The sequence below is a fragment of the Morone saxatilis genome, unplaced genomic scaffold (assembly GCF_004916995.1).
Source record: "Morone saxatilis isolate NCDOM2014 unplaced genomic scaffold, NCSU_SB_2.0 Contig12, whole genome shotgun sequence".
NCBI classification, from domain to species: domain Eukaryota; kingdom Metazoa; phylum Chordata; class Actinopteri; family Moronidae; genus Morone; species Morone saxatilis.
The window spans coordinates 17,779,573-17,782,069 of record NW_023339674.1 but is presented as its reverse complement, the minus strand read 5'-3'; positions in this window follow the sequence as shown (position 1 = coordinate 17,782,069).

Genomic DNA, 2,497 nt, shown 5'->3' with positions numbered 1-2,497 from the left:
TATATGTATATATATATGTGAATAGGGGTGCTTTGGTGCTGCATTTTGACCTTAAACAGGAGGCTTGAAGCCAAGGAGAGTGAAGCATTGCCACACAGATGGTGCTTAACAACATGGCGACACAGCAGCAGCTGAATCCTTGTGATACAAACACACCACAGAAAAAGAAACTCAAAGGCTGTGTGTTTTTACACAGACAAACAAAGGTGCTGTGGCTTGAAAACACAACTAGTTTCCAGCACTAGAGCTGTCACTTTTATCAGATGTTTCTTTCTCTTTTTATTACCAACCCAGATTCTGCAGGAAAAATGGTGCTTCTGTTTCCAAACAATGGCAATTCAGAAAAATCTTTACTGGTGCATACAAGACTGTGTCAACCTCTTGCACACACTGTCTTTAGATGTCTTACTGTCAAGGCCCTACCTTGTAATGTGAGCATATTGTGTAATTGCAAAGACATGCTGATGTAAAACACTTGTGTTAGGGTGTGTGTGTGCATCACTTAGTTGAGAGTGAGAGCAGCCAAGCTTCCGGGTTCCTCTGATAGTGGGAATACACTTAAGCTCAGTTTGTGTGTTTGTGTGTGTGTGCTTATTTTTTCCACTTTGCCAGTGCATATCGAAGGGAAGATTAGACTAATAATGAAAGCTTTATTGTAAACTCCTGTCCTGTGCACTCACTCTGTGAACACAAACGTGCGAGTGTTCAAGTGAAAAGAAGAAAGTCATTTTAGAACATAATTAGAGACTATAGTCCATTTGTTACCAGCACTGAGAGGTCTTTTGTAATTATTGTTGATGCTGTTTTGATTTTCTTATTCTTGGTGTTTGATACAGTTTCAGTTACATGTTAAGCTTTTAATTGTGTCTTCAGATTCCTGTCAGTTTTTAATACTACTAGTCAGACACAGCACGGTGCTCTCCTTCACTTAAAACAAGGAAATTGCAGCTATTGATAAATACTACTCTTCTCCTGTTGTGCTGCAGGGTTTTATGGTTTAATAATCTACAACACGAGCTTGCCTGGCGGCTTTCTTGCGGTCCAGTCTAACCTATGGAAGTTTCTCTGACCTGGAGGCGCGGCGCGGTGTATGTGCGCATGAGAATAGTTTGTGGGAATGGCAAAGATCACGTTCATTACAGATTTCAACCAGTTTTGTAGCTACTTGTACAATCAGTCAAAGGGGTGAGGTGCTGTTATTCAAGTCCTTTGGTGTATGAGCATGATTTGAATTAAAGCTTCTATGCCGTTCTCCAGCATTATCCATTCTGGTACATTATTGATCTGTGAGAGCTCTGCAGTCGAGGCTGTTTACTCTAAATCCTGCCAAAGGTCTTAACTCAGGAACTTCCCATATTGCTTGAAATCATGTAATGATGTAAACAATTTTCTTTAAACTACTGCATGTCACAACTTTATTCACCATCTTGTGCATGATGAAGTCCCTCTCTAACCCAACTCAGGACCAGGACAACCCCCTCAGTAAACATATTTCAAGGTAAAATTAGCCAGCTGTCTTGCCAGATCTCCTCAGATTGATTCTCACTGCCGCATACATCCAGCCTCTCCGGGTGAAATCCAGCTTTATAAAGCTTTACGAGTCGGTCTGTTCTCAAGAAGCTGTGAAATGGCTATGACTTTTCAGCATCTTCCTCATCTCACAAATGCCTCTGTCTAGATTTGTGTCTCTAAGAATGAGGTTCACTGTCCTTTTGTTGGGATTCTTCCCCTTTATTTTTGGGGGGGTTAACTGACATTGGACATGTGACCTACAGTATGTGTATAGTGATCTCTGATCGGTGCAGCCAGGGCAGGTTTGAGGTGCAATAACGGCAAACCTACTTTCCAAAAGGCCCTGGGTTTTCATGATAAAGTTGTTACTGTTCGATGTTGGTGCTTTTATCCTAAGATGTTATAATGAAACAAATGGAATTAATGTTTTTTTTTTCTGCATTTTATGATTATTAATAAAAATGTTTCATATAATATTTGAATTAATTTTGTGGTGTGCTGTGGCATATATGATTACATTCTCTTTTCACTAATGGAAAACTAGTAGATCATACTATAGTTTACACACTGTAAGTTAGTTTTATGCCTTTTATTCTGAAATTAACTAGTGAAGAAAACCTGTGAGGTTGAGGAATCAGAAGACAGTCTCTTACATGGTCATCATCATAATGAGCTTTAATCTGCGTATTCAAAATAGCCAAACGTTTCCACCAAATTATATCAAACATAATTGGACATTTGAGCAAAGGGGTTGCAAATGCTGTTAAATTTAACACATTAATTTGGATTAATTTAAAAATAGTGTGTTAAAAAATGGAAATTAATCATCCGTTATACGATCATCTAGGTGTTAGGCTAACATTTGCAAATAAAACTTGATTTCTAATGCCACCTGTAGGGTAGACTACTAATGTGTCACAATTAATGTTTTTGTAATTTCCAAGAACACAGTAATACATGTGATTAAGTCAGCATATATTTCTGC